The sequence below is a fragment of the Diabrotica virgifera genome, chromosome 6 (assembly GCF_917563875.1).
Source record: "Diabrotica virgifera virgifera chromosome 6, PGI_DIABVI_V3a".
Taxonomy (NCBI): Eukaryota; Metazoa; Arthropoda; class Insecta; order Coleoptera; family Chrysomelidae; genus Diabrotica; species Diabrotica virgifera.
In genome coordinates this window covers 10,135,859-10,163,488 of record NC_065448.1, presented here as the reverse complement: position 1 = coordinate 10,163,488, position 27,630 = coordinate 10,135,859, and the positions used below count along the sequence as shown (strand labels likewise).

Genomic DNA, 27,630 nt, shown 5'->3' with positions numbered 1-27,630 from the left:
GTATAAAATAATTCAGTATATAAGCTTTAAAATTCAAGCTTGTGGAAATACAGCGAATAGAACGAGATACGTCAGTCTCTAATTGAGCAAAATACTATCTATTGGTAATTATTTGGATAACAAGAAACACAAAACTAAGACCACACAAATTAAAGGCTATGTGCTTGGGAAGGAAACATACTAAGAAAGATCTTTGAACCTGTTCTTGATGAAGCAGCAGAACAATATGATAAGATCTAACAAAGAGCTCGGAGAAGACTCAAATGCAGACGACACAATACTGATAGCTCAAGATGCAGATAGTCTACAAAGATTAGTACACAGTTGTACCATCACATCAGCATTGAAAAAAAGATGAAAATAAAATACCTTGGAATTACCAGCTACGGAGACCTGAAGAAGTGACAAATGAAGTACAAAAAGTGATACAAAAGACGATAGAAATAAAAAAAACATTGGCTGGCTACGTCAGTTGCACAGAATGAACATCAAATTACCTGTTACTCGAATATGGAAAACAAGATCGACAAAAAATAAAAAAAGGATAATTCAAGATACTTGGAATAAGGCGATCGAGACAATTATTGTTGAAATTTTTCATCCACAAATACAACAAACCACTCAAACATCATTTTAAGTAACTAATTCAAAAATTTATCTTAACTTTCCTAGAATAAAATGTTATATTTGTAGAAAGCGTAAAAGGATTTCATTCAGTAAAGTTTTAAAAGTTATTTCAAACAAAGTTTGTCAAAGTGTCGCGCCCTTAAAGATGTGAGTAAATCCTGGTCTAGGTATTATGAATGAGGAAACGTTAAATGGAAGAGGAATGCACTCTAAGCACTTTATTTGCAGCAATGTCGCAAATCTGGGCGACAGTTTGTAACAAAAATAAGGAAACTTCTGTTGGAGTGAAAGTAAAAAGAAAGATATACTCCAACAGAAGTAAGGAAAAAAAAAATAAAAAATTAATGGGACATAGATGTAGAGAGAGAGTGGGGTGTGTGTAAAGAAAGGGTGAAGTGGCTTCTACGTTGAGAAGCCGCAATAGGAAAAAATAAAAAATACTACTAAAGTGCAGTAGTACTGAAGAAAGGGGAATTAGAAGGGATAGAAGTAGAAGTGGGAAGAGACAGAGGCAAACTGAATAGAGTTGGCTAGCTATAGATGCAAGAGAGCAACTTGACACTCAAGGATGGATACGGCTCGTTTGCATGCCTGTCGAAGAACAGTAGCTCTATATAGATAGTAATGATGACTAAAAGATGAAATAATAAAATAAGAATAATGTACTGAAAATGAATGGAGATGACTAATGACTAAAAACGAACAAAATAAATAAAACTAACTAATCATGGGCGCCATGAAAATGATCTTCGATCATTTTCCCAGGTATCTTATACTGCTGTCAAATATTAAATATATCAAACCTGTAATAACAAACATAAAGGAATAATAAAATTCATGATATACAAAATAAATAAATATTTATTAAAATAACTACTAGATTTTTAACAATCTCTGAGTTAGACAAGCATATATCATGTAACTCTAAAATGACATAAGTTATACAAGAAGCTATATATATTTTAAAGATAACAACAATAATGTTATCTGTTACAAACTTAAATACCTCTTACATATATATAGGGTACAACTCACATGAGTCTTCTACCAAATGGTTATAGTACGCCTGCTACGTACAACTAAAGGAAACTGACAAAGATGAAAATACTACAAATAAATAGGCCCAAGCCTCACTAAGGGAAAATACAATAATGAAGTATGCAAGTTAAATATACAAGGAATGAAATAGAAATGAAGTTGAGATAAATACCGACGATGACATAAATTAACCGAACAAATGGAATAAAGCAAATAACAGTAAAATATTTGGGAAACAAGCTAGTAATATTAAAATATAAATTTACCCGAATTACATAAACCAATATCAAAGCAATAATAAAGTATTAAAAACCTAATTTTCTCTAGGCTTATTTATGTGCACAAGAAGTTACCGTAGATACAAAGTTTGGGAACCAAATAATCTAATATACAAATATGTCAAAAAAAAACCAGAGGTAACCTAAATCTGGAAAAAAAACATAGTGTATTTAACAGATAGTCTGAAATATAAAAAAACCAATAGTTACTAAAACACCTCACTGAATGTTCCCAAACGAGGTTGCGGTTGCATCCTAGAAAATGATGCACCAGGATGGTGCGACTAGGCCCAGGTGCCAAGACGAAAATTGATCTGGAACGCTCCCATAGCTTGTTCCCAAAATTACTACCCAATGATGACTTGACTGTGGCTGTAGTGGTTTCCCAAGGTGGTCAAATAAGGTCTAGGACTCCATGGTAGGGTTTCTCCCAAATGGCTAAAAAACATTCCCAGTTTTATTTCTCATTTTAAACATGAGCAAAAAGTAAAGGGAAGAAGAAATAATTGAGGAAACTTTTTAGAAGCATTAACATAGAAAAACCGATCATTAAGATGGAACAAAAACTAATCTCAGGTAACCTTGAACTATTTTGAGTGTGAACACATGAACAAATAATGATAAATGTGAAATTTGAATATGATTTATCTGAGGGAATATCTGTAAAAATATATAGAATTTATAAAAATATTGGAGGTTCAATAAATTTAAAACCTACAGAGAAATGATAATTATTTCTAATATTAATTGAGAATTGCATATGTTTGGTTATGTCTAACCAAAAAATATATTAATATATAATTTTCCTTGAATGAATATTCAATAATCGAAATAATCTACATAAAATCCAAATAATGAGTTGACTAAGAAATTTAACAATGAACCTAATATCTCAAAGGTTCCATCACAAAAACCAAGGCTATACATAAAAAATTACTATGAAAAAGTAGATCTCACCGAATGATTCCTATTTATACTCCAACAGGAGTTGTCACCCACATGTCTCCTCACTCCAGACAATCCCTGGTGGTAACTTTTTACTTTACGTTAAATTTCTTGTGATAAAATAAGTTGGAGGAAATCATCCGCCATTCTATATGGTATATCTATTCGACACCACAGCCCACAGTCAAGTAAAGAACGAGAGGCGTTTCTCCGCCAAGGTAAACGTCAAATTCTCTCAGAACCCGAATAATTCTCGATAGGTAGAGTACGTTCCATCACCGAGGTATGACGTCACCTCAGTGGTCCTATACGAGAATTTAAATGAGAGACCGAGGGAAAATAATAATAATAATTATTAAAGAGCTACTTTCGTAACGTGACCGTTACAAGTTTTTATTTCATGCATTATGGATGGTATGTGAGGTTGTACTTATTCATTTTAGAATATTTTGGCGACAATATTATTTTAAATACTTATAATTCGTATCTTTCTCGTTTGGTTCCTGATTTCCGACACTGGTTATGATAATTCCAAAAATATCAGGAATAATGATGGGTCATTCACGTATGATTCGGATCAAAGGTCTAGATTTCTATACTGGCCCGCAAAATCCACTTTCCTAAGTTATTATGACCAGGATAGTATATACGGTTTAAACGTAAATTGTCTGTCACCTTCTTTAGAAGAATAATAATTTGAAAGTATCAGTATGAAACGCATATCTGCGATTTCTAACTTACTCTCTTAAATAAAACACCACAGTGCATTTTCCGGGGTTGTCAAATCTGGACTTCTTGGAGGCCACAGAGAGAGCAAAATGGGGCGGAGCGTCATCTTGTTGAAAACGAAGTGTCAGCAGTTCCCTGAGCTCTCAATGATGGTTCATACGCCGGAACGCCAACAAACATTGGCGCGGTGTTGAAACATTAATATTGTAACTGTAAAGGAGCTTTCCGGCCACCCTGTATAAACAAATAAGCTCAAACAACATGATTTCCCAGCTATCTATGTTCTATATTCCTTTACAGTACATTTATCTCTTTATCCCATACAAAACCGTTATATACGGTCTGACCTACTTCTTTTTAATTCGTCGCTCCTCCTCAGGTCCTTTATCCCTTTCCTTTATGAGGCGTATATAGAGCAGATAATTTTTGTAATTTTATTCATTTTAAACTTCTACGTGGATGTATGTTTAAAAAAGTTACTTTTTAAATATTTTCTGAGCAGAGAACTGCTCAAGGAAATAATGAGAGTTGAAAACGAATAAGACTTTTTGTTTATCAAACTTAAATACGTTGTTTTTTTGTGAGCAAAGTGGCTTAGTTTGCTGCATTTTATTTCTCAGTATATTAGCTTTTATAGCTGCAACGTATATTGACCCTCACACGACGATTTATTTAAAAAAATTGCAGGAAACAACATTTTAATGTCTGTATAACGTCGCTCTTTTTATGTCCTGTTTGTGATCCAGGTAAAGATTAATTTTATCTTATTCGTCTTTATTTTCGTCATTATCAATTAACCCTTATTTGTCCATTGTTGGATATATTATTATGCTCTGTATTTCTCTCTTGTTATAAGATTGATCAGCAAATTCTTATTTTGATTAATTACTTAATTATTTTATTTATTACTTATGTTTCGCCATGTTAATCGCCAACGTCAAGGGGACTTGATAGGGCACGTTAAGAAGAAGAAGAATTACTTATGTAAAACAAAACCAAAATGAAATTAAATTTTTTAACAAATTTTATTCTCAGGGCTATTTTAATTTTAATGCCTTACCTTCGGTTTGTGGCTTCTAGTATCTCTAGTTGCTTACTTCCTCCAGGGACAAAACAGGGAAATTAAACACACTCGATGTCATATAAATGTTATAAATATTTTTTAATTATCCAATATACCATAAATATAAGATTTAAAAATTATACTAAATTCAATTCTGTTGCAACTTTTTCTCATCTAATAAATTAAGCTTTAATTCTGATATCTCCTTTGTTTTAAAAAAATTTTATTTAAATAATTCGTTAGATTATTCTTACAAAAATACTAAAATTTACTTTTCTCCTTTTTAATTGATTACTTATCTCTTCTTTAAATTTTGGAATGACTAAATTATGCTATAGAAATGTTCAATACAAAAATATGGTGTGGATATAAACAAACTCTCTCCGTTTCACAAAAATTCTGACTAACCTTTTTGTTTCTTCTTTACTTCTTCTTCCTGGATTGCGCAATCCTCGATTCTCCCACACGTGCTCCTAGGATGTAGCGAAAGGTCCTTCTCGTCCAAACTGCTTCACCAACAAACAAACAATGGGACTCGCTCGAAATATCTATTCAGTTTTGTCTCTGCTCGATATCTTGTGCAAATTGATACCCACCGGCTACTTGTTCTAGATAGAAAACAGTAATCTCCTCGGACACAAGGAAAATTAACTTCTCAACTCGGTCAACGATTTCGTTTCACTACGGTTCTGCTCAAAAAGGTCAATTTCACCACTTTACATCGACTTCTCACTTTTTAAAAACTGGAATGTACTCTCCAGATATTCATTACACAGTGCCCATTTTTTCTCTCCTCAAACTCAGATTCAACACTCTCATCCCTTCCATCCATCATTCATCGCCAATCACAAACATCCTCGCTACCCACTACATCCATATTTTCATTTCTTAAGAAGCAATTTACTTTGTATACAACTTTTCAATTTTGTTAAATTCTAGGAGACACCAAATTACTTTCGTTGTTTCAAAATGCTAAACAAAAAGCCTTATTCTAAATTTAATAAATTTGTTTACTGTCTATCCTTCTAAGAAATATTTCTAAAACGTCATATTCATTCCAAAGCGAAATAAATGTAAGTACTTTCTAATTTTACCGCATAATTGTACGTCCGTTCAGAGAAATATTAGCAAATCACTTAACGATTTCACTTTCCGCGAAAACACTGTTTACTAACTAAATTATAATATTTACAATTTTTGGTCATATACAGGGCGATGAAAATCGCCCTGTATATGAAGCGTTTGAGATGTGGTTCTATAGAAGAATGCTAAGAATATCCTGGACAGCAAGGATCACGAACAAGGAAGTTCTAGAAAGAATGAAGAAGGAATCGGAGATCAAACGCATAAAACTGCAGTATCTACGAATCGTTATGAGAAATCAGCACCGTTTTGCATTTTACGTGTGTGAGGCATCAGGCTTATCGTGCGGGGGTCGGTGCATTCTCTAGAATTTTTCTCTTTTGGGAGACAAATAAATGTTGAGGTCAACCATTCATTGGGTATGTCACCCGACTGATAAATTTCATTAAACAGCTTTAAGAGGACATCCGTGTACTAATTTTCTATTATTTTAAGGATATCAATAGGTAGTTGATCTGGCCCCGGGCTTTTTCCATTTCTGGTGTTCTTTAGTGCATACAATATTTCTTCCTTTGTAATTTCTACACTTGTTTCTCTGTTTTCGAAAGATATATCTTGCAGGTTTCCTCTTTCGTCGTCGAGGAGCTCTTCCATATATTATTTCCATCGTTTTAGCTTTTCGTCAGTCGTTATAATATTATTTCCATTTTTATCTAAAAGAATTGTGTTGTGGTTTCTTTTTTGCAGCCCTGCCATTTCTTTAACATTTTTATGCAGATTGAATAAATCCTATTTTTTTTTATTTAATCTCCCAATTTATTTACAATCTGTAAAACAAGTTACAATGAGTAAATGTTACGACCACTAGTGTAGGTGACTTGGAGAAAATGATTCGTTAATCATTTTCTTTACAAATATTTTACATAGATATAAAATTGTTTATCTCTGGGAATTACGGCACATATACGCTGTGAGCTCGTAGGTAGAGGGGATACTTAAAAATTCGCGAGCGCCAGTAGTGACAAGTCTGTAAACCTTTACCGGAAATTTGACGTTCTGCATTAAGGGTTGCATATAGCTTTTAAATGTCTCACCAAAGTTGTTGTATTAAAGAGTGTCGAAATACTGGTTACAATAGTAACTGTGTATTCTACAACTTTCCTGTCGCTAAGCATAAGGTGATTCAACGACAAAAATAGATTGATGCAATTAGAAAAAAGTAAATAAACACAATTTTACGTTTACGCTGTTAATTAATTAATTATTTAGGTTCAATAAATGCATAAGTTAATATTTAAGAAGTATTATACTATAATTATATTAAATTATTATACTATTTGCAGAATAATTTTTTTCTAATATTAATTGTCAACATAAACGTCAAAACAATAAGCAAAATCTTAAAAATAAGCATAATGAATAATAAATTCTGTACTTACTGATATTAATTATCAATTACAATCCAATTACTTCTTTACGTTGTAAATATTACACGATAATAATTAAATAATAAGTTTGAAAAAACTATTATTTTGAAAAAAACTATTATTTGCTTTTCTACTGTCCTCTTTAAAATTCCGGCCGAAATAGGAACACTAGTCAACCGTTAGATGGTGACACCAGCCATACCAGCGAAACTCACAGAGGATAGGCAACACTTTTTTCTTTCCAGATAAATTTCCGGTAAAAGTTATACTAGTAATACTGTAGGTAGGTGGCGATACCAGCGAAGCTCGGAGCGTATAACTAAAATCGCGATGGTAAATCACTAGGTGTATTTCGTCTAAGTCTCCCTCTGACTGGTTGTCTCATCAGGTTTCTGGCTAGTACATTTGGATGTTGTGTGAGTCTGTCTTCGTATTTCTGTGCAAAGTTGCTAATTTCTTCTTTTACTGTTGCAATTTCTAGATCGCGTCTAATAATAATATTTGCAAGATATCATGGGGCATTTGTGATTATTCGAAGGACCTTCGACTGGAACCTCTCCAAGATTTCGATATTGGAGTTTGATGCAGTACCCCAAAGTTGGATCCCGTAAGTCCATATTGGCTTCAAAATTGCTTTGTAGACAAGTACTTTATTTTTTATCGAAAGTGATGATTTGTGACCAATCAGTCAATAAAGATTGTGTAATTTGAGACCAAGTAGTTTACGCTTCATAATAATGTGTGTTCTCTAGTTTAATCTTTGGTCTAAATGCATTCCAAGGTATTTGACTGTTGCTTGCTGTTTAGTTGATGGTTGTTGATATATACAGGCGGGCAGTGACCTTTACGATTTGTGAAGGTAATATGAACCGACTTTGTTTCATTTGTTTGAAAACGCCACCGTTTTAACCGTTAAGTCGTATTTGTTTTGGAGATCTTTTATCTCTTTTTATTTTTCCTCATAGTAAGTTTGTTTTGTATCTCTTATCTTTTTTCTGATTTCATTGTTAATTATTTTGTAATTTTGACTGTCTTTGTTCTTGGCTTACCTTCGTTGGTCCATCATGCCGAGTATCTCGTCGGTCATGTAGTTGTCTCTCTTTCTTATTGGTTCTTTTAATATCTCTTCGCATGGAACAAGGAGGCAGTTTTTTAGTGTTTCCCATTGTTGGTTTATCTCGTAGGTGTTAGTATCTAATTTATCAAAGTTTTCGTATATTTTCTGTTGAAGTTATTTATATCAATTTCTTTCAGTTTTCTAACATCTAATTTTGGAGTGCCTTGAGGTTTTCTAATAGGTTTAAGCTTAATCGTGATATTATCGATTAGTGGGTTATGGTCTGATGTGACATTTATATGTTTGAAGATGTTGAATCTTCAGTGCGCTTTGATGGAAGTGATAGGTTGTCAGTTATAGTAAGGGTATATAGAGAGATCGCCAGCCGGCTGTAAGAGCAGACGGTGCTATCGTCACAATAAACATTTATGATGGACAAATTCAAATAAGCTAAAAATGGATAAATGGTGAAATATCTAAACGACGAGACAAAACATAATTTTTGCGAATTACTAACCAGGCAGTCACTGAAGTAGTATTTGGGTCACATAACCAGAGGAGAAAAATATGAGCTACTGAGAATTATTATGCAAGGAATAATCCAAGGAAGAAGAAGTATAGGACAAAGTCGCATCTCCTGGCTGAGGAACATTAGAGAATGGTTTATTCAAGTTCATTACAATTATTCAGAGCAGCAACCAACAAAGTGACCATGGCCATTATGATATCCAACCTCCGATAGGATATGGGATTTTAAGAAGAAGAAGGATGAAGCAATCGGAACAGAAAAAATAGCAAAGGATGGGAAAACTAAATAATAGCACCTAATGTTTAATAAGGAAGGCGCAAAAACTGCTCAAACTCTAAAACAATAAAATTATTATACTGACAAAGATATCCGCTAGTCCTTACTGAAATAATAGGAAAAATATTACGGGAAAAACTGAAACTACTTTTGGTAAACTTTTTCTTCTTATTCTATGGCATTACAGCCCAAATTGAGCCTCGGGCTCTTTTATTTTTTGCCTCCACCCGTTTGTCTGTAGCTGCTCTTCTCCATACACGGACTCCTAAAGGGCCTGTGCGTCCGCTGTTTACTGTGTCTTCCCAGCACTTTCTTGGCTTTCCAACCGGTTTTTTACCCTGCATTCTAGCGTTCAGTGCTCTTTTTGATAGCCTATCCTCTCCCATTTTTATCACATGTCCGGCCCGTTGCGATCTTTGTATTTTAATGAAGTCAGACAGGGGTGTTTCCTAATAAATTTGATAAAGCTCGTTGTTATATCGACTTGTGAAGATTCCGATTTCCCTCACAGGTTCTAGTATTCTCCTCAGTACTTTCCTTTCGAATGTGTCGAGTTTTGTTTTTGGATGTTTCTTTCAGGACCCATACTTCACTGCCATAGCATGCTATTGGTCGAATTAGGGTTTTATAGATTTTCACCTTTGTATTTCGGTGAACACTTTTAGACCGAAATATATGGGAGATGGCAAAATAAGCTTTGTTTGCCTGCATTATTCTCTTACGTATTTTTCCATCTTCTGATCTGTCGGCATATATTTCTACTCCCAGGTATGTAAACTTTCCAACCGTTTCAATGCCATCTTCATGTATATTGCTTTGTGAGACTATATTTCTTCTCGTCTGTATCTTTTACTTTTGGTAGACTCCTATTACTAATTTAGAAAAGGAAAGAGTACCAAAAAACTGAAAATATTAATAGTAAGAAATATAAATCGAGAAAATTATAAAATGTATTATAACTATTTTAAGTGTTGCAATTAATTACTATAAAGTGTAGTTTAACTAACGCCTACAGCTGTCAGATCATTGGGTTTTTTATTAAACCAATGATAATAGGTTAATCAGTAAATCTAATAAAATAATTCAATAAATATTAATAAAATAATAATTATAAATAATAATAACACTACACATCTTTCATGGTCCAATATCACAACATACTCTGTCAGACTTTGCATACCCTCCAACTCCTCCCATATTTTACGATCACTTAATTTTCAAGCAATTTGATGTCAAGCCTCAGGAGGACTTAGTTTTATCAAGCTATTTTTAGTCTCATTTCAGTCAGATACAAAAACAGTACTTATTTCTTTAATTATCATATTACATATTCCATCTTTATCCACTTTATGTTGGTTCCGCTTACATTTTACACTTCTAAGGAAGTTATCGGTCATCAAACTTCAATTAATACTCTAAGATTTGTACACATACGTACACATTACATAAAATTTTGTGTTCCTAGACGTCTATACGTATAAGGCCTTTTCCCATTTAATCAAAAGAAATAAGATTTTTCTCGTGATACATCCCCCTCCAGGCCGAAACCAAATTTTTTGAGTAGTATGGACATCTATATTAATAACCTTTATGTTTCCTGCAGCCGATTTTGATGATATACATAGTTATAAACAAATGAAAATTAAAAAACGGTAAATTTTCGCTTTTTTCGTCTATAACCAAAAAGTTAAGCATTTTAAACAAATTTGAGAGTAAGAACCTCATAACTTGTCTAAAAAATTTCAATATGACGTTCGCTGAATATGTCTATCCTTATTGGTTGCTTAGACAATTGCAAAATAAAACATACATTTTGAGTTTTTATAAATATTCATAACTTATGTAAAAATTAACTTAGAACCTTTTTATTACACGAATTGCTGAGACTTCTGCTGCTTAAATTATATTTTAAATTTAAAGCAATTAGTCAAATAGTTTAAAAGTTATTTAATTTGTTTATCCCAAATTAATTTTTTTGCAACACCACAAGTCATAAAATTATGAGGTTACAGTAAGACTTCTGACAGTTTATGAAAGAAGAACAATTGTACTATTGACTTAATTAAAAAAAATGACAAAAAGTAATTTTAAACAGTGTAAAATTATTTTGCAAAAACACGTCGATTCTTTGCTTACTTATAAACAATTAGAATAACTTTTTCACCGTTACCCGTAGAAAAATTATATTTTCATATTTGGAAAGACTGAATTTTTATACACATTTAGAAAGAAAAACAATTTTCCTAGGACACTTAGGGACGAAGTTAGCCCCCCCCCTTTTTTTTAATTCACATGTTTTTGCAAAATAATTTTCCAGTATTTAGAATTATTTATTGTCATTTTTTTAATTAAATTAATATTATAAATCTTCTTCTTTCATAAACTATCCAAAGTATTACTGGAACTTCATCATTTTCTGACTTATAGCGTTGCAAAAAAAATAATTTGGGATAAACAAATTAAATGCCTTTTAAACTATTTGACAAATTGCTTTGAAATTTAGGGTATGATTTAAGTACCAGAAGTCGCAGTATTCCGTGTAATAAGAACGTTCTAAGTTAATTTTTACAGAAGTTATGAATATTTGTAAAAACTCAAAATTTTTGATTTGTTTTGCAATTTTCTAAGCAACCAATAAGGATAGACATATTCAACGAACGCCATATTAAAGTTTTTTATACGGTTTATGAGTTTCTCACTCTCATATTCGTTTAAAATACTTAACTTTTGGTTATAGACGAAAAAAGCGAAAATTTACCGTTTTCGATTTTCATTTGTTTATAACTATGTATATCATCAAAATCGGCTACAGGAAACATATAGGTTATTAATATAGATGTCCATACTACCCAAAAAATTTGGTTTGGGCCTGGAGGGGGTTGTGTCACGAACAGGATATTTTTTTCCCTTATTTCTCTGAACTAATTATGTGTCTAATTGTATTGATATCATACCACTAATACAACAACTACACTTTCAGCGCGTCACAGCTTTTCGATTTATTTCTAACGCATTAAATTGTATGTGACAGAAAAAAAGGCACGTCGGTGATTCCATTTCGTCGGTGACATTTTTATAACATTTATTCTAGTTATTCTAGTTGTCGATAGATGGCGCCATAATAAAATAATAATTTTTTTTAATTAGATAATAATATTACAAATATAATCTGTATAATTTATAAGACTATACAAATCAAAGAAAATACCATTTTATAAATGCAAGAAACACATTTGATTTGTTTTTATTCCAAATTGAAAATAAAATGTGACAACTGTCAGATTTAACTAAAATGTCATGTTAGAATAAATGCCATAAATGTGTATTATCACGGACTTACCCTTTTTCCTATCATTTGTTACGCACTGAAAAATGATCATGAAAAGGACTGTATTTCTATTATTGACTGCATAACTTCTGGTAACGTAAACAGTTTATTTTCCTATTTGATTACTTACTTAATGGATTATTTTAAAGAATTTTTTTCATCTATTTGTAAATAATTTTAACTCCAACATATTGTAAATTTGATAATATGTAATTATTAAATAGTAGTTTCAGCCTCTGTTTTACTGAATTCTCATTTCCCTGACTATCTCTAACACTCCTTTTAGAGTAATAAAATAAAACTAAATCGATAAAATAAAACTAAACAACTACCCCAACCCTCGACTACCGGCTGTGAGTCCACAGCACGAACATCAACATATTTATAAAATAATGTTGCTTCTAGAGATAGTTGAATTGATTGTAAATTTCAATTTCACGCATTACTTGTTCAAAACAAACAAGTCAATATTGTAAATACTTTATTCAATAAACAATAACAGGCTAATATGAAATAGGTTTTCGAAAATTACATTTGAAAAAATGTAAAATAATTGCAGCATAGCATGAGGATACCTAAATTATTTTTATTATTTTATTATTTAAAAATTAATAAAAACACAAACAATGGTCGGCTGTGGAGTTTTGTTAAACTGTACTTTATAAGTCATTACGGCACTTAAAATATTTTCAATACATTTATAATTTACTAGATTTATGATGATTATTACAAACACATTTTTCAAGCTACCAAACAAACGGCTGTATACATGGTTAACGCCTACAGAACATCGGACAAAATAGTCAGAAATAAGATAGACTACATTATGATACATAAAAGATACCGTAATGCGGTAAAAGTCGTGACAGCATATCCCGAAGAAGAAAACTTGGCCTCAGATCTCCACTCACTTATTGCCAGGATTACCCTCACACTTGATACATTAAAAGAGATCAAAGAATTCTTACAATAGACACAAGTAAGCTTAAAACTGCACCTTGGCAGAAGAAGGGCCAAAGTCCAATTTCTTACTTTTGAGTAATTCTACTTATTAGGTTTCTCGCTCTTAAAATTCATCGTCTTCCTTACGGTATTTTATATACAGGTTTTATTTGATTGCAGCTGTATTGGTATAACAAGGACCATTAGTGGTGTGAATTATTTTTTTCAAAATTTAGTAGAAATGTTATTTTAGGTGGATATTGGCCTTTTTCAATTTACCGTATAATAATGTGGTTTGGACTATGGTCCTTTTATTATGCATCTGTGCCACTCACTCTCTTGACTTTACATGGTTAATGAAATCATAATTTCGATTACTAATAAAATTTATTCAAGATAAAGTTCTAGGTTTACAAAGTATGGGCATTATTAATAATAATAATAATAAAAAATAATGATAAAGAACAAAACACTATTATTTTTAGCCGAGAACAAAGAAAACTATCTCTGACAAATAATGATACATAGATTCTCACTATTAAAGAAATATAGCCGTTATGAAAAGTCAATGAAAAGGCAATGTAAGAACAACAGACGAAGACAAAGATAACAGTAAGTCTAGAGGGATTAACTACGAGATCAAGAAGAAAATAAAGCTGACAAAATAAAAATACTTTAAAGAGAAATGCAAAGAGATCGAAGGCGGAAGAGAATATTGGAAAATTATGCCAAATCGACTTATTTTTATCTCAAGAAACCGTGTTAATTTATAACCAATCTTTTTTAATACCCTTATTTACCTACTTACTTGCGCAATATTAACTGTTTATTTGATAAACGAATGCAAAGATGTAATCAATTCTCTAACGAAATAATTGTATCCTTATCTCGTTTCCCTTGCTTAAGATTTGTGTAGTCAAAACAACGTATATGCCTTAAGAGCACAACATTTTCGTATTTACGTACAATACAGCTCCGTTCTTAATTTGCCCTTACTCCCACCTTTGTTCATTTAACAATTCCCTCCGTCTGTTTCGATAAGACCTTGGTGCCTTTGAACATTTCCCTCTGTTGCGATTATTCTTTCGCTCCCGCTCCCTGCGAGATGTGTTTCTGACAAAGCGTTTACATCCACATCGACCAGAAGATCTTCTTATCAATTCTCCATCATTCGGAAAACACCCTTTCCACTTTCCACTTTCCACTTCCACTTTCCAGAATTCCAGATGCGTGAGATTTCATTCACTCGCCCTACTTAACTCTCCTCCGCCGGGTTTAAGAAGGTGAGGGGTTCTGACGTAGCGCCGTTGGGGCGGAAAATTAACATATGGGGCAAGTGAATAAATATTATAGAATAAGTATATATATGATACACAGGGTGTCCTGGAAAATAATTCGTCCCTTAAAGGTATGGGCTGACTAAAAACGTATTATAATATTTTTTTGTAAAGTAACCGTTTTCAAAACAAGAACATTAATTTTAATCCATTTGATTATTGTCCACAGAAAAGCAAATACAGCCGGCAACGTTGCGCTCTTTGTTATATGTACTTACGACGTGAAAACTTAGGGCCGGTTGTTCGAACGCTAATCAAAAATGGAATCAACTGATCATTATCAAATATTTAATTACTGTCACCAACTGTCAATGTCAACTTTGTTTGGGTTGCTGAAAACATAATTTATTACAATTACGAGATTTATTAATCAATTATGTTAATAATTGAAGACCTAAATGGAAGAAGGAGGTATGTTGAGATATGGGCAGTTAAAGTTTTTATTAGTCTACTTTTATCAGGAAAATATTGTTTGTGTTATTTGGTTTTATTTATATTGCTGTTATAAGCATTCCTTTACATATAATGTTGATAATTTGTTTTTATTTTTAGTATTTTTCCTACAAATAAATAAAAACTGTACACACCGCCTTCTTCCATTAATTTTAGTTTGTATAACTATCCTTTATCTGAATGGATGAAGGGGGTATGTGGCATGAAATAATACTCAATCAGTTTTACAGAAATTTATGTAATTGAACACAAAATAATCTTCTTCTTCATGTGCCGTGCTCGATTATTGAGCGTTGGCTATCAAATTGGCTACAGTAATTTTTTTGATGGAAGCTCGGTAAAGGGATGCAGAGAATCTGTTAAACCATTCTCACAGGTGTCTAAGTCATGACGGTCTTCTTCGACCTGGCCTTTTTCTTCGACCTGGCCTTTCTTCTTCGACCTGGCCTTTTTTCTTCCGTCTACCTTGCCTTGTATTATTAAATGGAATATATTATACAGAGTGAGTTTAATGTATGGAAAGCCTCAATTATCTCGGAAACGGCTTGCACGATTTTTTATAGATTTTGGTGACAAAGGATTTTCTAATGCGCCGATATAATAGTGGCAATTACATTGTTGTCAGAACTTCCGTTATTCGGGAAATCTAATGAATTTTCTTTTTTCAAATGGAATACCCTGTATATTTTTGCGTTTTGAAGTCCTTAAGAAATGCTGATTATTTTTGGTGTTATATTCCCTATACCTAAATGCCATAATTTCGAAGTTATTAAGCTAAATTTATTAAAAAAAAAATTAAACAAATTTAAGAAACCAATTTTTTCGATCCGGGTACATTATTTTAGGTTCTTTTGATAATTGGAAACAAAAAAGGACTTTTGTAATTTTTCTCCAAAGTTAATGGTTTTCGAGTTATAAACAATTTAAATCTGAATACGACGAAAAATATTTCATACCTCCTTCTTCCATTCAAAAATCGTAGTTTACATGTTACCTACCTCCTTCATCCACTAGAATATTTCTTATTAAGTTTTGTAGAGGTACAGTGCAAGTGTCATAATATGATAGTGAAGTTACATACCACCTTGATTCACTAAAAAACTCAAAATTTTAGAAAATGTTACATACCTCCTTCTTCCACTTAAATCTTCAATTGGTATGGTAATTAGTAATTAATAATTAATTAGTCGATCAATTATGTTAATTATCATAATGCTAATTAACATATTTGATTACAATCAACTGATTGACGTACGAATGAGGGGTGTTGTTATTTGATGGTTGTTAAAGGGACTTAATTATAATCAACTTCTTGATTAGCGTTTGAACAACCGGGCCTTAAAATTATCGTAAATCAACTTTCATGAATCAAAAATCGTTAGGCATAATATATGATAATTATGTATTGATATTGATTGATAACAATGATAGAGAAAAAGCTTTTGTTTTTATTAAATGTCTAATAATTAAAGTTTCTATACTGTTTCAACTTACATGAAACATTATTATTACAATAATTGTCCAAAGTGACCGCCATCTGCACGGATACGTCGACTACATTATAAACGCAGAGGTCTTAAGGCGGACGAATATCCAAAGAAAGCTTCTGAACGTCGTTAAACACCAATAGGTCTCATATTTAGGTCATATGTTAATAGGCGACAAGTATAATTTTATGGAAAACATTTTAATGGGCAGAATTTCAGGTCAGAGGGGACCAGGCCACAAACGATACTCATGGTTCAAAGACACGAGAAACTGGTACGACATTTCTAATATCGATACAACATCCATCTTTGGCTACAGGCCTCCTCCTTCTTACATGTCTTTCTACCCTATATAGACAGTTTTCATTCATTTTGGGTCAGTGTGTTGTTTCAGATTATCTGACCATCTCATTTTCGGGACTCCTTCTTTTCCGTTTATGATTCTACAATCACCAGTGTATCTCGTTCTTATGTAATCTTATTCTCTAATATATTATGTTAATGATAGCTATGTTTGTGAAACTTGGATATTGACTTAAAAATCTCTAAACCGCATGTCTTCGCCCTAATCTGTAAACTGCGTAACTTCATAAATCCAATGTAACCATAATCTATGAAAATGAGTTATTACTGCCATCTGTTTCAAAAAGTCCCTACTTATCGTTTAAACAAGTCGCACATGCATATTTTTACCAGATGAATAAATAGCGACCTCTTCGTATACATCGTATCTCCCTCACCACCAAATTGAGTACGAAAAATACGTAACTCCCTAGCTTGTCATACCACACGACAAGAAAAAGTTGGTGGTAAGTAATATTAAATACTTATTAAACAATAATATAAATGTTAGTGATATCTGTATCCATAAACTATTTCCGTTTTACCATCCTATCTTTGAAAATATGAGATACGTAGTATTCGTATTAGTCTTTAGAGAGATAGTTTTCTGTGTCTCCTGCAAAATTTGTATAAACAGAGTTACGTAGTTTACAAATTAGGCGGACGATGTGGACATCTTAAAAAAAAGGCAAATACTAGTTGAGTATTTATTTAGTATGGAAGAAACCCAAAGAAAGTTGTTTTAAAAAAAGCTTTTAAATGCAAGAATATTATAGAAGTAGGTACTCCCAAGACAAAGATCTTGTTATAATGAATACTTGGCATAAGTTGTCGCCAAATGCTCTTGGAACCAGGCAGCAACAATATATTTTCAAACAAAATTTTAAACAAAACAAAAGACTTGCTATAAAAATGAGAGCAGAGCAAGGTTGTATACTTTCTCCAATGTTATTTATCCTAACCGTACGCAGGGCGGGCCGTGCCGTGCTATGATGCGGTGAGCCAGTCGCATCAGGCGGCATCACAAGGGGGCGGCACAATCAGTAAAATAGAAAAAATTGTCAGATTGTGTAAAAATGTCAGAAACTATAGAGAAAATGAAAAGTTACATAGTTACAAATGACAAGTTACAAAGTTACAGACAATATGGCTATTAACCAAATGAAAATTTAAGGAAATTTCAGAAAATTTTGATATCTATCTATAAAAAAAAATAAATTTGTTCATCCATATTTTAGGCATTGCCGTTAATTCTTTGATTGATCGATTTTCGCTTCTAAAAACTCATATTAAAAATTTTAAATTTTTATATATTTTTAAATTGAGGGAAATAGATGATGAAAAACTAGAAAAATATTGTATGAATCTTCATTCAATACTTTCGATAAAAAAAGAAAAAAAAAACTGATGGTATAATAATCTTCTAAAAGCGATATAGGCCTGGATCCCGCGTATGAAAAAAAAGTTGATTAATAGCAAGCTGAAAATTTGTTAATAGCTTAAGGGTGTCTAGTCGGATAAACTTTGATATATGGGAACACTGGAACAGGGGAAGTTTTAATTGTGGAACAGGTTAAAAATTTTGAACGGCCAGACCACGAAAACGGCACATGTATTTTGTCCGACAGAACAGACTTAAACTGTTGGAACAGAGATTAAACTCTCATGCAAAAATCAGACTGCTATTTTTCACCAAATGGGCGTTTTAATGAGTGGAACATGTAGAATATGTCAAATGACAGGAATTATGACAGGTGATAAATAGCAGTCTGATTTTTGCATGAGAGTTTAATCTCTGTTCGGAGAGTTTAAGTTTGTTCTGCTGGACAAAATATATGAGCCGTTTTCGTGGTGTGACCGTTCCAAATTTTTAACCTGTTCCACAATTAAAACTGCCCCTGTTCCAGTGTTCCCATATATCAAAGTTTATCCGACTAGACACCTTTAAGCTATTAACAAATTTTCAGCTTGCTATTAATCAACTTTTTTTTCATATGCGGGATCCAGACCTAATATACCGGGTGTCCACTTATATTTTCCCCCATTTTAACTGCCGATAACTTCTAAACGCTTCAAGATAGAAATATGCGGTTTTCGCTGAAATGTTTTATTTTAGTAAAAGTTTTGCCTGAGTTAATTGAATTTTTTATATCGCTTTCAAATACGAAAAAACAATGGCGGATTTTTGAAAAAAACGTTGTTGACTTTTTGTTAATGGAACACCCAGTATATTTTTTGTAAATTAAAAGAAGGGTCATTGACCTATCCAGCGATATAAAGTTTTATAAAATCGGTTTTCAAATCACTGAGTAACTAATTTTTAAAATGAAAGGTGCAACGTGGATATCACATATTTAAATAACATTATAAGCAAATTGATATTGTTATGTGATTTCCACATTGCATCTCTCATTTTCAAAATTAATTGCTCAGCCATTTGATAACCGATTTTAAAAAATTTTATATCACTGGATAGGTAAATGACCAATTTTCAAGTTACGAAAAAATATACTGGGTGTTTTAATAAAAAAAGTTAACAATTTTGTTTTTCAAAATTCCGCCATTTTGTATTTAAAAGCGATATAAAAATGGTCATTTACCTAAAAACTTAAAAAAACGTTCATTTACCTATCCAACGATATAAAATTTTTTAAAATCGGTTCTCAAATGACTGAGCAATTCATTTTTAAAATGAGAGATGCAATGTGGAAATCACATAACATAATATCAATTTGCTTAGTTATGTTATTTAGGTATGTGATATCCATGTTGCACCTCTCATTTTAAAAATCAATTACTCAGTGATTTGACAACCGATTTTGAAAAACTTTATATAGCTGGATAGGTGAATGACTTTTCTTTCAATTTACAAAAAAATATACTGGGTGTTCCATTAAAAAAAGTCAACAACGTTTCTTTCAAAAATCCGCCATTTTGTTTTACGTATTTGAAAGCGATATAAAAAATTCAATCAATTCAATCAAAACTTTTACTAAAATAAAACATATCAGCGTAAACCGCATATTTCTATCTTGAGCCGTTTAGAAGTTATAGGCAGTTAAAATGGGGGAAAATATAAGTGGACACCCGGTATTTTAAACGATACCATACTCCATGAAAACTTTAGAAGTTTTGAACTATTTGTGTCAAAATGACCTAATATCTTTATACCCAAATGTAGTTGTAAACTAAGAATTTTGTTAACACTTCCTGTTTCGGTAACTAGTGGGGAAAGAAGTTTTTCAGAATTAAAAATTATTTACGAAGCTCCAAAGACAAACAAAACTAAAAAATTTAGCACTTATTTCAATAGAGTTCTCACTAGCTGCCACACCTATCTATCCCCACTAGATTACACCAATCTGATTGACGAGTTTGCCAAATTAAAGTCAGAATGGTATAATTACAATTTTAGTAAATGTTACTTGAGAGCATAGGCGCAAAGTTTGCTGGCAATGCTTTTTAAATGCACTTTTTTTCGAATCCTGAAAAAACTAATGAATATTTTTGAAAAATTTAAACGCAGATTAAAAGATTACATTATTACCGAGGGCCGAAAATCCCCTAGAATAAACAAAAGGTTTCCTTTGAATAAGATATTTGAAATTAAAAATTACACTCAAATTTTTCTTTTTTTTTTTTCAACCTTGTAACCTAGTCAAATTAACATAGGGATTTTTAGGGACTTTCGGCCCTCGGTAATAATGTAATCTTTTATTCTGCATTTAAATTTAAAAAAAATACTAATTGGTATTAAAAGGTATGTTTTGTTTTTAAAATAAAAGTTTTCATTCATTTTGTGTAGTTTCTTTTAATAAAAAGAAAAGTTAAGTTTCAATAATATTTAAGGGGCGGCATTTCGAAGACTTACATCATATTGAAAAGATGTACGGCACGGCTCTGACCGTACGTAGAAAAGACACTTTCAGAAGTAGTGAATAGATTCTAATAAGCTTAAGTGAAGCTTTGGGTTTGAAAATAAAATATCAAGAAGACAAAAACAATGATTGAGGTAGAAATAATTACCCAAATACAAAGATGTAGGTATGCAGCTGGAGAAGAAATCAAGAAAGTTAAGCAGTTTAAATACTTCGGTTTTCTGCTAAAGGATAGTTGGGAGCCTAAGTATCAAAAAGCCTAAAATCCTATATCTAAAGAAATAAAGAATAGATTGCAGGAAACTAGAAGTCCATAATTATCCAACTGATCCGTAAGTTAAATTTCAAACTGAGGTACAATGTGGAGCTTACGCGGAATATTAGAACCCTCCAAAATTATTGAGAGACTCATAAAAGCCCGACTTATGTCCTTTCTCGTTGATAACAATATTTTATCACAAAATCAGTTCGGCTTTTTAAATAATAAATGTATCACAGATGCCACGTTTTCTGTACTACATGGTAGTACAGCATCCATGCCATCATGCCATACAGGAGGTTTATCAAGCATTAAACAATAATCTGCACACTGCCACTGTTTCTTTGTGATTATGCCAAAGCTTTTGATTATGTAAATCACGACATTTTGATAAAAAATAAAAAAACTAGATATCTATAGAATTCGAGGTATTTCTTCGAACTGGTTTCAATCTTACTTGAATAATAGGAAAAACTGGTTAGAGCAAATGATACAGACTCTAGTCTCAAAAATGTTGTATTTGGGGTACCACAAGGTTCAGTATTGGGTCCTCTACTTTTCCTTATCTTTATTAATGACATCACTAGCTTAAAAATCGAGGGGAAAGTTTTTCTTTTTGCTGATGATACCAGTATCACTTGGAGCAACTCAAATATCGCAACTTTTCATGCTACTATAACTTCTGATCTACTCACAATAAAATCTTGGTCCGATTCAAATTTTCTGTCCTTTAACGTAGATAAAACAGTAGCATTATCCTATAAAGGAGCTCTTCTACCCTTACCTCTTCATAACAGCTAGATCAGTATCGTTGATTCTGTAAAGTTTCTTGGTATTTTTTTAGATAGCAACCTTAAATGGTCCCTTCATATTGATGTGTTAAGCAAGAAACTATCCTCTGCTTGCTTTGCAGTAAGATCTGTTTCGAAGGAAATTAATTTAGCCTCTTCCAAAATAACATATTTTTCTTTGTTCGAGTCCCATATTCGATATGGTCTCCCTTTTTGGGGTTCCGGTACGACTGCCCAATACGATGTTATTTTCAAATTACAAAAAAGAGCAATAAGATATCTGTTTGGCTTCAGAAGAACAACACATTGCAGAAGCTATTTCAAAGATCACAGGATTCTAACACTACCTTCTTTATATATTTTAGAAACTGTTTGCTTAATTCGTAAACATCTACATGTCTTTCCAGCAAGACCTAGACATGACTATTCCACCAGAAATTCTACTTTTAACATCTATTTACCGATTCCGTCCAGTGAGTTAGTAAAGAAATCTATATTATATTCTGCAAAAAACTTTACAACCATCTCCCTCTACAACTTAAATCTGCAACATCTTTCCCAAGTTCCGTAAAATGACTAAAGCCTATTTATCTGAAACATCATATTATTCAATAGCAGAGTTTCTTAACTAATAAATAAGAAAATACAGCATTCTTATTTTTTATAAGTAGAATTTTAATCTATATTTAAGTGTCATATGCAGCAGCTTAACTTAACTTATTAAATTTCTCAAGGTAGATTATGCAATTTGCAATTTTTTTTAAATTTTGCAATAGATTATTATTGTTTTTTGTTTCACTTCATTATATTTTATTTATATTGACGATTTATATCATTTTAGTAAATTGTATTTGTTATTTGTTATTGTTCCTATTTATGATTCTTGTAAGCTTGTAATTTTTCATGACAATAAAGCATATTTCTGTTCTATTCTATAATGTCAGGGAAGGACAGAATCAGGAAGTATTAACAAGATCGGTCCTCCAGAATAGGGATTATGTAATCAAAAGAAAGGAAAATGAAAGATAGGTGGTAAGAGGGGTCTAGGATATAAAAAGTTCGCCAGTAAGTTAGCAAGTAATATTCGCAAATGGGCAGGAAGCCACAGTTATGAAATGCTTCGCAATGCTGCTAGCATTGCGATTAAATAGAATAATTTAATCCTGACTATTTACGATAGGTAAAAATGCACGGCACCTTAAGAAAAAGACATGCTTTAAATTGTTTTGTGATTGTTTAGGAATCTGTAATTATGAGTTCTTCATGTTGGAAGAAATTGGTTCTCGCAACAGGAAAAACTAATATATTAAAATCAAAAATAAATTAGTAAAAATAATTAGACATTATTTTTGTAAAATAGAATAAAATACTGAATTTAAAGGAATAAAACGCAGATATCGAGCAGATAGTTTAACTAAATCTTGCCCAAGTATACTTTCGCTCCTAGAGCATCTTCAGGGGCATTTCATCAAATCAGGAAAATATCCCAGCAAACTGCAACATTTGTTTGGCAAGAAATTCTTTAAAATTGACAACTTATACATAACATAAAACACACTCTGGACGAAGGACAAACAGATCAAAAATTAATTAAATTGTGCCGGTTAATATATCTTGGCAAGTCGAAAAATATAAGAATAATTATTTTTGTATTAAAACATGTTAAAAGCTCCCAATCTCTTGCAATTTGTTCTCACTTATACCTAATGGATATAAAACTAAGAATGAGAGCAAGGAGACAAGAGTGTTTTAAACCAACTCCAACACTTTGGTCGTCCAATGTTCTTTTACGGCCAGCTACTCCCATAAACACAAAACTCCCGATGCAACTACGTGAAAATGAACCTGAGAACGTGCAACGTAAGTGAAAGGATCCGCTGCAACCGTTACCTCTCGATAACCTTTCCACTTTGCTCTTCTCGGCCTTTGCCTCAGACCGTTCTTTCTCCCCTCTTTGGTTTTAACCTCACTCGGGTTTTAATTCTCAATTTAGAAACAGTATTCCGTAATTTTACCGAAGCTAGAGCAGGGTTTCTGGCGAATATATTTTTAGTTTTCCCAAAATCGCGAGGATTATGTATATATTCGGCTGAATTAAGATTTCAGGGGAGATTATTGGAGTAGTTGAATGAACTATAAAGTTGGAGAACAAATTTCATGGTTTCATGTTTGGTAGTTGGGAAAGTAATCAGCTGAGCAAATAGATACGTTGCTGATACGAATACTTGTTACTTGACGTTAATTTACTTTATCGCCAACCGTCACTAAAGTCATTCATTATTGTACTCATTTGCCCTCATTTGCGGCAGTAAAGTAACACTTTATTGTACTGAAAGAAGAATTTTACTTTACCTGCCGCGATTAATCAAATTAACCGAGATTGAATGTAAGTGGTCGATGGCAGTAATCGAGTCGCGAGTATTTGAGTGGGCTATGGACTTACAATTTATTTACTTTAATTATTAAAAATATTGTACGTAATTTGCGATATAATCAATTAAATTTATGTCAAAAAGTGAAATTCTGTAGTATTTTGTAATTATGTATATTCATATAAAATAAATTAAAACTTTGCCGATTTAGTAATTATTGAATATTGATAACTATCGATTAAAAATCGAAAGCGGCCGTCTTGCAAGTTATCTGTCATCACTGTCATGAAATGATTGTGACGTCTAAAATTTAAAAAGTTCTTAAATTGTAAATTGCAAGTAAGTGTTAAAACCAATATCAAATTATGTTGGCAAATATTATTTTATATCAATAAAACATAACTTAACAGACTGTCAAATATACCAGCAAACGAGAAGTAAACTCAACCTTTCCAGGGACATATCTGAGCTTCTTAGAGACAATACAAATATCAACAATATCATACAGTTTTTAACGGAAATAGGAATAAAAGACATTTGATTGTATCACAAATTTTTCAGGTATACTTTTGTTAGTACTGTTATGATCTGCTTCTTATTAATTTTATATTAATTATTATTTATTTGATTAATTATTTAATTGTCGCAAATCATACATAAAAATGAATAAAAAATCTCAGGGTGCCTTTTTATACTATTAAAAATAATCTAAATTATCTCACGTTATACTTATCTTCTCTCGTGGGTTCAGTATCTCTTAGTTGATCCTAATCGGGATAAAATAAGGAAAAGAAATAAAGCAAAATATTAAAATAAACATACAGAATTGTCTTTTATTTATCAAAATCGATACTCTAAAAAGCTATCAAATCTAAACCCTGTGGACACAGATGTCCGAATGAAATTTTTACCACTTAAATTTATTATAGTTAAAAAAAACAATTTATCGGTTTGTTCCCGATGACTTTGGTAAAACAAACTAAACAAAACAAATTTATGTATTCGCAAGATTACCTATATTTACTATTTACTTTTTGAAATATTGGAATTTTAATTCATATGCTTTTTACTTAAAATTTTAGTTTCCGAACATAAAAATCTCTTTCACATAAATTGACTGACCTTTTGCTTCACTCACTCTGATGTCTTCTCGTGACCCAAAACAGCTCTCCCTCGTTGACTATGTTAAAGGCTACTCATCAAAGCCCTCTTCGTTCTCCAGCTTCAAAACTATCAGCATACCAGCACCAATTCTCCAACAAGCCGGGCCTCTTTTGACACGTACTCGATTCAAACAAAACTCCAAAAATTCTCTGCTCTCCTTCTCACAATGATACAGAATCAAAGAGGTATTTCGTCTCAATTTGATCTGTCTCTCGTTCCACTTTTCAACACTATTCTCCACTATCAAACAACCACTGGTACTTGCTAACTATCTATTCACGAAAACGTCGAACTGCTCCTCAGCGATACCAAAAACATAATGACTTCTTTTTCAAACTCTCTCAATCATCCAATCCACTTTTCCTCTTCCACATTGCCAAGAATCAGAAACATCGACTTTTCCATTCGACAAACAAACAGTCATTTTCAAAATTATTCCGGCCATCGTAATTACTTTCGGAGAAACCTACAATATTTACTCGGGTTGAAACAAAGATTAAAATTCCAAACTTTCTTTTAAAACCACTCTTCTAGAAATTGATAATTACCTCTACCTGTGGATTCTATAGTTCTCGTAATAAACAATCTATTTCCATTTTAAAACTAAATACATCGTCCTTTTCACTTTAATTATTCACAAAAGTCTTTAATGGTTCATCGGAAAGCTCATTAAAAGAGAAATCTACTTACATCCAAACTAAATTCTAATAAATATTTACAGATCAATATACAGGGTGTATTAAATTTATGTGCCCGCGTTATTTAAAAAAAAATAATTTAATTTTCATTTTGCCTTTGATTGATAAATTGAAAACACAATAGTACATATGTATTTACTTAATATTACAATCTCTTTTTATTTTTAATATGTATTTTCCATTGTTGTTGTTTATAACCCCAGTGGTTCGGACGACATTAAATTTTAAAATTATATGTTGACGATAAAATTTTGTATGCACCACGTCAGTAAAGACTCCTTATCGAATTCATCTGTTACTCGCCTCGCTCGCTACGCTCGCTCTTCTCGTAATATCAGACTCGTTCGATAAAGAGTCACTTTACTGACTTGGTACATAAATATATATTACGTTATGTTACTTTACAGCCTGCAACAGACAGTAAAATAACTCCAAAGTTAGATAACAATGTTATTCATTTGAATGGGATAGGATCTTTCAGGTTAACGTAATCTGTGCAATGTAAATTAAAATTCAAAAGTTATATGATTAATTTTAGTAACTATTAACTCACTATTATCCTGTAGTCATCCCTATTTGTTGCTCTTTCTTCTCAACCATCAGTTTCCTTTTCTCTGAAATCTTCCTTTATGCTATCAAACTATACTTTTCTGGGTCTTCCTTTCCTTATTTTCGTGATTGCACCTCGTTTTAGGATCATCTTTGGAAACCTTTCCTTTTCATTCTCTTCACGATTCATTTCACTCTACGTGCGTTTTGGCCTCCTCCATATATAGCTCTGTGCATTTTCCTTTTCCATCTTTCCATATTTTTATATGGAAAGAATAGAAAAATGATATTTTTCATTAAATTATTTCTATTATTTCTCTCTCTCTCTGTGAGCCTCCTGGATAAGTATCCAACAGAGCAAATCCTCTGTAATTTTTACATGCCAATCTATCTTCCTTTTTATGTTGGATATAATAAATATTTGGTCCAATCTTTGGGTACATTTTCCTCTTCCGACAGGTATGCTCTTGATAAGGCTATACATCCTTTTTTGTAGTTCTTCCACTCCATTATTTAGCATTTCCGCAGCTATTTCGTTGTATCCCGATCTTTTATTATTTTTGAGCCCATTGATTATACTTTAAATCTCTCCTTCACTAGGTAGTTCTATTTTTATACCATAATCTCCTATAAGAAAATTTTCATTCTCATCTGAATTTTCCCCATTCAGTAGTTCACTAAAATGTCTCTCCCATTCTTCTTTGATTTTTGTAACTCTGGTTCGTAGCATAATTATTATTATTTGGTAATGTCAATTGTCTTAACATTTTCTATTCCTCTGGTACTGTAAGGAATTCTTCATCAAAACAATTCTTCCCTGCTTTCAGTTGGCTCTTTTGCGGAATAGTTTTATTATTTGCTATAGCTATCGTCTTTCTTGTATTTTGCAACACTTGGTCTGCCTAGTTTTCTGCGTCTTCCTGGGATAATAGCTTTTTAATTAATTCACTGATATACTTTCTTTGTATTTCCACTTGG

General features: G+C 32.1%; 1 protein-coding gene and 1 long non-coding RNA gene across 2 annotated transcripts in view; one reads left to right on the top strand and one right to left on the bottom strand.

Moving 5' to 3' along the window:
- Positions 1-27,630, top strand: part of LOC114332289 (protein unc-13 homolog C) — a 354,800-nt gene that overhangs the window by 36,078 nt on the left and 291,092 nt on the right. The gene's annotated exons all lie outside the window — the stretch shown is intronic.
- LOC126886378 (uncharacterized) lies at positions 1,471-3,052 on the bottom strand. Its single transcript, XR_007698584.1, has 2 exons — positions 2,901-3,052; positions 1,471-2,381 (listed from the first exon to the last, which is right to left on the bottom strand). It is a non-coding gene; the product is annotated as an uncharacterized LOC126886378 (long non-coding RNA).